Below are 9,980 nucleotides of genomic sequence, written 5' to 3'. Positions count from 1 at the left end.
GATGTATCCATCACCATCATCACCATCACCATCACCATCAACACCAGTAGAAACACAGGGCATTTTATGGGAACTTTTTGATACTCGTATCCATCAAACCCAGATGATACACAATGCTACAGCTGATGCCACAGTGGAAGTGAAAAAATACATCAACGATGCGTATTTGCCCAGAACTCATGATCCACTAATTTACTTGAAAGAGAGAGCAGTAATCTTTCCTCATTTGTATGTCCTAGCTAAAAAATATATTTGCATGCCAGCAACAAGTGTCCCTTGTGAGAGGATTGTTTCAAAGGCTGGAGAAATTATCTGTCAAAAAAGAAGTAGGCGAAGTCCTTCCACAGCAGAAAAATTAATATTTTTGAATAAAAATATGTAAAAAAGTGAGACATTGTGGCTTGATTTATTTTATTAATATTCATTTTGTAGGACCAAAATAACATTATACACAGGGAGGAGCCTATAGGTTACAAGATTCACATATTAGAAAAGTACAATAATAAAAAAAAAAAAAAATTTCCATGGCTCGTCAAGGTTGTTTCAGATCAACACCGGCAAGTGACCACTAGGTGTCACCGTTGAGACGGGTGTCGGATTGATTTGAAGCCTCGAAACAATATGGACCATTTGGTTCAACTGTTTCATTGCTTCACGAAGCCTCGATCTGCCCATCACTAGACGCAACTAGAAATGGGTAGCCGGTTACTTCACCCCGCACAGAGAAGAATAACAATTAACCAACATTAGACAGGGTTTTTATCACACCACTAGCCATAGACGCGCCCGCCTGATTGCACCGCACAGGTGTACTCAATATCAACCGTGGCTCAACACCGGTGGGTGTGTCCAGTCATTTGCAATGTGTAGCCCAATTCTCAGGAACACTGAATGTTAGATTATCAACCGGTCACACTAACATTGAATTATAGCAATATATAATGTGTTATGTGTATGCTAAGCCAAAGAGCCATTCACTGCCATAATAAAGCTTGGAAGAGCCAGGACATTTTTTTATATAATTCCGATTGTATTCGTTTGAAAAAAAGAATGTCATAAACATGAATATCAGATGATGTCACCAACGTCTCCTCACTGACGTCACTCAATTCTAAAACTTGTCTTCCGCCATCTTGAGTACCTGATTCGGCAAGATCGACACGTCAGTCGCAAAGGAACCATGGGTGTAGTAACAAATTATGGGCCCTGGGTACAAACCATCTAGCTGGGCCCCCCGCCACGGACTTTTGATTTGAGCGCGGAAACTTCTCCGACGGGGGGTTGGGGGGGTGGACGGACTTTTAACTTGAGCTCGGCGAATTCTAAGGGCCCCCCCCCCCTACTCTGTACCCTTTTCCCCCCGCTACCACGCCCCTGAAAGGAACTACAGCTTATTCTCTGGCCGAGCCCGAACTTGAGGGCCGATATTTCCCGTCACTATCCTCGGGCCGGGCCCTTGATCTAGAGATGTGCACTCCCAATGCAAAAGAGTGCGGCGCGGGACTAGATTTGATGGCCGAGTGCGAGCGGCAATGCACTCTCTGTGTGTGTGCGCATTGCAGGGAGAATAAAACGATTCGCGTTACTCCTGCAAACTAGAAATATCCATGAATAAAACGTATAAAAACTAATACATTTGTGCAGAAAAGCAACAAGAACTAGAACAAAATAGAAACGATTTACAGGCCAGAGTTTCCTTTTAAAACACGTTTGCGATGTAGCCAATCACAGACATACGTGTTGATTTCTTCAACGCAAAGGCCAATCAGAAGCATTTAAGATAGACTCCCCTCACTGCTCAAATCCTCTATGCTCAAAACGGACTTTGTGTTTAGAGCTCTGTATGCTGACAAATCCTCTAATTGTAACAAAAAAAGTGTATATATTGTGAAAGATTCATTGTGCAGTCAGCTTAATTGATATTAACAGAGATGTGAGATCGCGATTAACTGATGTCAGCTTATTAGGAATTATTAAGGGAGCGCACTTTGCACGCATTCAGTCAAAATCCTTCAATCATATCATGCCCAACCATGCACGCAGCTGCTTGCCTTTATGTTATAACAGTGGTTTGTGTGGGCAAACTCTCTGTGCAGTGTTCATGTTGTCTGTGGTGAGTGGATGTAAATGATAATGCTCGAGCTTACGCTAGCTTAGGGCTGTGCGATATCACGATTTATGATCGTGGATTAAAATATATCCACCATCTGCTTTTGAAGAAATGTCGTAGTATCGTGCATTCTATCAGTTGCAGTTCTGGCGCCTCCGTCTCAGCATAGGCTACAACGCGACGTATATTCACATCAAATGTTAACGCAAAGGAACGGGACAATGCAGTTCACATAAGTTCATTATTTGCATGTGCTAACAAGTCATTCACGTGTTGATGCGCGGTTCTAACGAGTGCTTTTCTGAGCGCGTACACCGCTTCGCACGCGCACTAAGCCTGTCTAACAACAGCGACAGGTTACTGAACGAAGTTATCTTTCTAGTCTTATTGCGCGAATACTGTCAAATACACATAGGGTTTACATAAACAAGTTGGTTATGTATAAAGTGAAACAAACAGAGAAAATCTGCTTCCTAGCTAATGCCGTCAGTATTGTAGACAGTAGGCCTACTTGGCAGGTACTCAAGATGGCGGCAGTCAACTGGAAAAAGAGCGGATGAAGTAAGAGGTCATGTGACTGATATTCATGTATACACCTAGGATGACTTGAGGGTGAGTAATTCATGGTCTAATTTTCACTTTTGGGTAAACTATCCCTTTAAACTATATCACTCCCAATAAATGTGTGGTTACAATCTTGAAACGTTTCAATGTAGTTATTTATCAGTACAAACTCTAAGCCAAGCCTTAATGCATACATTATTTCCACCCCATGTTATTTTTTTTTATATTTTCAGTTTTCACTTTAATTATTTTTTTTATTATTACTGTTTAGGTTTAATTTATTTACATTCATTTTGGTTAAGTTGTAGTTTTTTATTCATCATCATCATCATCATCATGTCCTTTAACCCCCCTTAGGAGGTTGTTGGCCACCACAGACAATCTATTAACAGCTCTCTCCACTTCTCTCTGTCCTCTGCGGTTCTCATGGCTTGGCTAAGCTTCAATTCGCTCCACGTGGATATAATCTCTTTTTCTGTCTCCCTCACTTCCTACTACCTTGTATAGTGCCTTTTTATTTATTTCCATTTAATACATTTCGTACACCAACTTAATCTCATTCCAGTTTGTAACCAAGGCATCATCTAATTGAAGCATTTTTATGCTTCACTGTGATATTCGGCCTATCAGACAGCTGAAGTCACTGGTCATTAAAGCACAGATCCACTCACTGACCCCATGCATGATTCCTTCCAGATAAGCTCAGTTTATGAAATCTCCCATGACTGCTGGTTTCTTTGAGCAAATACATTCCAAGCCGACCAAGCGCACTATATAGATGTTGGGTTTCTTCTGGTTGTTTGTTTCTTTGTGGTAATTACAGCCCATCAGGGGCCTGTGCCCATTCAAACACTCACGTCAGCATTTCCGTGGACCGTTTAACAAGGCCCTGATAAATGGAAGCAAACTCTGTCAAAGTCGTTCAGATGTAAATATCCCTGCCTGAGGCTTATATGGGTCATGGAATTTAGACTTAAAAACCAGCTTTGAATAAATGGCATCACTTATAAGTGAGTGAAACCCTTGAAAGTGTTTGTCTTTGAATAGAAAATTTCCTTCCCTTGACAGCATTAGTATTGACAGTGCAGATCAATCATTCTTTAAGGTGAAGAGTGAAGTCAAACAAAAGCAGCTGAAATGATGTTACAGTAAAGTACCTTCCTTATATAATATTGTAGATTTAAAACAATTGCTGAATTGCTGATCCATAAATAAGGGTTTGTGTTTGTGCCTTTAAGTGACAGTTCACCCAAAATGACAATTCATCATTTACACCCCCTCATGCCATTACAAAACCTGTATGGCTTTCTTTCCTCTGTGGAACATCTTTTTTTTCATACAACGAAAGCATGAAGTGATCAGGTGTTGTTAAGCTGCATAAAAGCGCAATAAAAAGTATGACCCATGCATCATTTTCATTGTTTTCTGAATTCGTATAAGCTTTGTGTGAGAAACAAACTGCAGAATATATGTGTCAAGTATGAATATCTGCAAATTATATTTGAATTAGCTTTTTAGTTAATTTTTTGTAATTTTGCTGCATTTTTATTAGTTTTTTAAATTAATATTTTGGACTAATTTATGTTTTAGTTTTTATTTATTTTGTTTGTAATTTTAGTGCTTCAACTTAGACCAGGGGTCGGCAACCTAAGGCACGCGTGCCAACTCAATGAACACACAACTCAATGAAAGCGTGCAGCTCTAACAAACCACTGGTCAGAGTGGTCGCGCTGACCACTGCGCATCAGCGCAAACAGGTTATCCAACTGACACCTTAAAGCTCGTTCCGCTGTAAATAGTTAATGCTATAAATTTCAACCAAGTGTATTGAGTCCTTATTAAACATTCCATACATATTAAAATGACTGCGATGCATGTGGAAACTCCGTTCATGCGTACCTGATCACTTCATGTTTTTTCTCTGATTGGAAAGCTATCCAATCGTGAGACAAATGCCCTCTGAGGCCAAATCCCTTAATCATCCATCACAATGAGTAAAACCAAAGAATATAGTTTTGTTGTGCAGCAAAAGATTGTTGAGCTTCACAACATAGAAAGTGGCTGTAAGAAAATAGCTAAAGAATTGAAAATTCCCATTTCCACCATCAGGGCAATATTTAAGAAGTTCCAATCAACTAAAGATGTTATGAATCTGCCAGGAAGAGGACGTGGGTCTATATTGTATTAATGCACGGCGAGGAAGAGAGTTTGAGTGGCCAAAGACGTAATAAAAAAAATGTAGACACGAGAAGAAACGCCAACATTGAGCTGGGAATCTGAAGGATATGGAGAGATTCTGGATGAAGGAATGGTCTCTGATCTCTTCTCAGGTGTTCTCCAAACTCATCAGGCATTGTAGAAGAAGACTCAGAGCTGATATCTTAAGAAAAGGATGTTGCAATAATTGGGTGCCAATAATTGTGGCCAACATAAACTAGAGAAATACATTTATTTCATAATGAGATCCCCCCCACACTTTCAATTGTTTTACTTTCATGAAAGGTTAGAATTTTGTGAATTTTTTTAAATGAAAGATCAAAAGGATAAACAATGCAGATTTATTTTCACAGCCGCCTTTCCTTATATTTACCAAGGGTGCCAATATTAGTGGAGGGCACTGTATTTAATACATAAATTAAATGCATATTTCATTTAGGCTTTTATTTGCATTTACACATTCATCACTGCACACATCAGTTATGGCAAAAGGAAGCCCAAGCATGCTTGACGTGCGAGAGCCAATGAGGTTAGTTCTCGTGTGTTACGCAGCACTTTGAAAGTCAAGAGGTTGTTCTCACGTGTCAAGCAAGTACGGTTGAGCTTCTGTTTGTTTTTATTTGCTGATCAATGCGTCACATTTTGGGTTTGTCTTTTTTTCTAATTTTCTAGTCTGTTAATGGGCCCCTATTATGGATTTTTGAAAAATACCTTTCATGTAGTGTGTAACATAGATCTAAGTGAATGAAAACATCCTGCAAAGTTTTAAACCTGAAAGTGCACCGTATATAAAGTTATTGTCTCTCAAAAGTAAGAGTTAACTCTGAGTCAATTAAATGAATTGTTTTTAAAACATGTGCCGTTTCGTAGTGGCGTCAAGACGAAACATTAGACTATTGGCCGCGCCCAATTATTGCACGCGAAGACACAAGAGAAAGTACGACAGACCTTCAAAGGGTGAATGGATTGCCCGTCATGTTTTCAGATTCAGTCAAGAAGGGGTCGAAAGCCAGTATTGTCCAGTCGGATCTGGAAACGCCTGGCGTATCCGTGTTACAATGCAGCACGGAATGACAACACGGACACTCCGACCTAAGTAGCTCCAGCACCAGCTGACAAAGCTGGCTCGAATTGATAAGGCAAAATTGATGCCATGTCTGTTCATACACTGTATACAATTTTCAACACTTGACAAGCCATAATCCATTAATGTTCATGGGCGTTCCATTACCGACAATCTCCGCACACAGTATACCAATCACAACTGACTGGGTCATCTGACCAATCACTGCAGATTAGCATCATGCAAAGGTGGTGTTTGGGAAAATGTATCGTTGAATGAATCATTTGAGAATCGTTGAGCAAATCAGGTAAAAATAAATGCATATTATAAGACAATGAAAGTGTTTTTCGTCCTTGCATGCATGTAAAATTGTTTTTGGGGACTCCCAAAACAAAAGTAGGAACATTTAAAATGCCATAATAGGGGCCCTTTAATTAGTTCAGTTTTCCTCAGTCCTCTCCCTATTTGTCTTCATGGTTTCTAATTGATTGGGTTCCTCAGTTCAGGTGTGTCTATTTAGTTTCTTCCTTTGTCTACTGTGTATATAAGCCTTCAGTTTGTGTTAGTTCTTTGTTCCGGTATTAGTCGTGTTAAGTTGTTGTGTAGTGCCTTCTCCTATGAATTACGGTATTTTGGTTGGTGTATTAAAATAAACTTTTTCTGGATCTTGCTTCCTGCAAGTGTCTGAACTACACAGCGTGACACAATGTTTATACGTGAATAAAAGCCTAAATTTTTAAAATGAAAGCCTTTACGTTTTTCAACTAATATTTTGTATTTCATTTTAATCCATCATTTTGTTTTGTAATAGTTTTAGTTAACAATAATAAGCCTGGAAAGCTATAGGAGTTGGAATATAATGCACAAGTCATAAGGACTTAAATAAATAAAAATTCAAGTGCCTTCTGCAAAATATCTTGACATCTTTTAATTTTTCTTGTAAACCCAGGATCACTGTCTGTGAAGAAACTGTACTGTAAGTGTAAACAAAATCAGACGACCATTACATGAGGATTATATAGGAATACAAGAGGATTCTGTCCAGTAAAGACCTGGGCCCGTATTCATAAAGAATCTTAATGCAAAGAGTAGCTCCTAGTGACAAAATTCTAAGAAATTTCTTAGAAATGTGGGCGTTTACTCTTAAAATTAAAGAAAAATTCCTAGTAAAGAAAAAAGTAATTCAGAAAGCATCTTAACCCTTTAAAAGAGGTCTTAAGGTCAAAATTGTTAGGAGTACGGACGAGGACTTTTAAGAGGCTTAAAGGATTAGTTCACCTCAAAATGACTTCCGCCAACACCGACGACATCGAGCCTGACCTTTCAACGTGATGACGTAGTTCCCGGCGCGTTGCAGATCAGCTCAATCCGCACAATTGTAGTAAAAAAAAAAAAAAAAAAAAATATATATATATATATATATATATATATTTTTTTTTTAAATGACCTATCGTTTCGCTAGACAATACTTTCCTCAGCTGCGATCGTGCACAGCATTTTTAAGCACTTCAAAGACCTTTGAAACTGAATTGATTTTGACTTCAAAACACTGATTGTCATTGAAGTCCATTATTCAAAGAAACATCCAGGAATGTATTCCTCAGAAAATGTATTTTCTCTTCCACTGAGGAAAGAAAGACATGGATATCTTGGATGGCATTGGGGTGAGTAAATTATTAGGAAATTTTCATTTTGAGGTGAACGTCTCGTATGTAACCCTAGTTCCCTGATAGGGAACGAGACGCTCCGTCAAGCTGTGGGAACGCCTCTGCGTGTGTGCGCCATGAAGCATGTATGGAATCAGTCCAATGGAGAGACGGGAACGTCATAGGCGGGTGACGTCATCGACCAGGAAACTATAAAGCACCCCCAAAACACAAGCGCGACAGCTTCTGATAGGCCTGAAGGAAGCGCTAACTGGCATGCTGGGAGTATGGCAGAACGACGCAGCGTCTCGTTCCCTATCAGGGAAATAGGGTTACATACGTAACCGAGACGTTCCCTTTTAAGGGAACTCGAGCTGCGTCAAGCTGTGGGAACGCCAATACCCACGTCGCCATAGGAGCAAATGACCGTCATGTGGGAACTAGCGCACAGAGGACGAGAGCACCTGCGCCCCAGGAGTGGAACTTAAGTCCAATTCATAGAACTTAACAAATGTATGCGGTGAGGACCACCCAGCCGCTAACATTACTTAGCGATACTCCTGACAACAATGCTTTAGAAGCAGCCATACTCCTAGTAGAGTGGGCTCGTACAGCCAAAGGTGAAGGCTGACCAGCCGACTCATAAGCAAGTGAGATGTCCTCAACCACCCACTTGCTCATTCTCTGTTTAGACGTGGGACACCCTTTCCTGGGTGGCCCAAAGCACACAAATAACTGTTCTGATTTCCTCCACAGGGCAGCTCTGTGGACGTAAGCGTCTAACGCCCTAACCGGGGATCGCCCCATAACCATGAGATTTAGCCCCCACAATGTTTGAATAAGTGGAAGTTTGAGGGCTAAAAACACGATAAGAGACCGGCTTTTTCCACGATCGCGAAACCTCTGTGTGGAGATCAGGGAAGAAGGGCAAGCACCGGCGTGGAGGTTGAGAACGGGAAGGCAAAAATCTTTCATCTAATTTAGATTTTTCTCTAGACTCCTGCCTAACAGCTGGCCACTAGATGCTTAATTTAGAAACAGCACAAGTGAGCACCTCCATAAGCTCCTCACTTTAGGGAGAGCGAGATGGCGAATCATCGACATCTCCCACATCCAGACTAACAACATCCAGATCCTCAGAACTGGATAGTTGCAGTACTGGGGCCTCAGTTCGGGGGGAAGAAACCGCAGAGCGTGCTTCCGAACCCGAGACTGAGGCACTGGATCTAACAGGTAAGGGCTGAGATAGGGCAGAGCCCGTCTCAAGCCCCGCTGTTAGATCCATCTGCGATCCCCACGAATGACGTCGCCGCTCAGCCTCGGCATAAGCGGGACCCGATCCGCGGGTATCGCGAACCGAACCACTCTCCTCAAAGAGTGATCGGCGGGAGCGGAGCGTTCTAAGAGGCAAACGCTCGCAATGCTCACAATCAGCCCCCTCGAGAGCTGACTGGGCATGCTGCACTCCCAAACAAACAACACATAAGCTGTGTGTATCCCCGCTCGTTAAATAGCGCAAGCAGGGAGGAACACACTTCTTAAATTTATATATATATAGTTTTTTGAAATAGTGAAACTCCTGCTTAGTGACAGACAAAAACACTTGAGACAGATCCACATATAGCGCTTACTGAAGGCAAAGAAGCTGTCGCGCTTGTGTTTTGGGGGTGCTTTATAGTTTCCTGGTCGATGACGTCACCCGCCTATGACGTTCCGTCTCTCCATTGGACTGATTCCATACGTGCTTCATGACGCACACACGCAGAGGCGTTCCCACAGCTTGACGCAGCTCGAGTTCCCTTGAAAGGGAACTGATTCCTTTAAGAGTTTCTTTAGCAGAGAAGAAAATGGCATAAAGACGAAGAGGGAGAAGAAATGTGTTGCAGACAATGGACGACAGTGAGTTAATAAGACACAATAGATTAGATTGTGCAGGGATCATGTTTGTGACCGATCTTATTAGAGACACGCTAACACATCCAATACAGCACAGAAATGCCATAGCGCAAGAAATGAAAGTAATCACTACATTAAGATATTTGGCAACTGGGAAAATGCAACAATGCAGCAGTGTTGATTTAGGTCTGTCACAACCTTTTGTAAGCAGAGTGATCACACAAACAATTACAGCACTTTCAGAACCTCTTATTGTGTCACAGTTCATTTCGTTTCCACTGGACATTCCCACCTTGCAGGGCCAAAAAACTGCATTTATGAATACACTAGGCTTCTCTTGTGTGCACAAGCAGGGGGAATGAACCATTAATAATTTGCGCTATAAGCTCCCACGTCTGCTTCTTGCCCCGTGTTGTGACACCCGGCCCAAATTTTCCTTTAAGGATGGCCTTGTGTTCATCCACTAACTGAGCTAACAGTAAAG

The sequence above is a fragment of the Siphateles boraxobius genome, unplaced genomic scaffold, assembly GCF_051911475.1.
Source record: "Siphateles boraxobius isolate OS27281-9 unplaced genomic scaffold, OSU_SipBor_1 31, whole genome shotgun sequence".
Taxonomy (NCBI): domain Eukaryota; kingdom Metazoa; phylum Chordata; class Actinopteri; order Cypriniformes; family Leuciscidae; genus Siphateles; species Siphateles boraxobius.
Note: the sequence above shows the minus strand (reverse complement) of the source record.